Source organism: Penaeus monodon, chromosome 22 (assembly GCF_015228065.2).
Source record: "Penaeus monodon isolate SGIC_2016 chromosome 22, NSTDA_Pmon_1, whole genome shotgun sequence".
NCBI classification, from domain to species: Eukaryota; Metazoa; Arthropoda; class Malacostraca; order Decapoda; family Penaeidae; genus Penaeus; species Penaeus monodon.
This window is the reverse complement of record NC_051407.1, coordinates 8543985-8544225: the sequence shown is the minus strand read 5'-3', so window position 1 is coordinate 8544225 and position 241 is coordinate 8543985. Positions and strand designations below refer to the sequence as shown.

The 241-nt window shown below is 31.1% G+C and overlaps 1 long non-coding RNA gene across 1 annotated transcript in view; it reads left to right on the top strand.

Annotated features, from left to right (window-relative positions):
• The window catches only part of LOC119587556, a 17717-nt gene that overhangs the window by 16283 nt on the left and 1193 nt on the right, over window positions 1-241 (top strand). The gene's annotated exons all lie outside the window — the stretch shown is intronic.

Below are 241 nucleotides of genomic sequence, written 5' to 3'. Positions count from 1 at the left end.
CTTCGCGGTATATAGAACCCAGATTATTCTCTTTTTCTCTTTAAGCTTTTTTGATGTGATGTTTTATTTACATGGGTCTCGCATTTGCGGGAACAAAAGGTAAGAAAAACAATTACCTCCTCCTCTTTCTTAACTCTATGCATAATAGTAAAGAAAAATGCATAAATGATATTAGATTCAGTAACTAAAATCGTAGTTATAATACATAAGAAAAATGGCAACACGAGCTTTGTTTTGATTT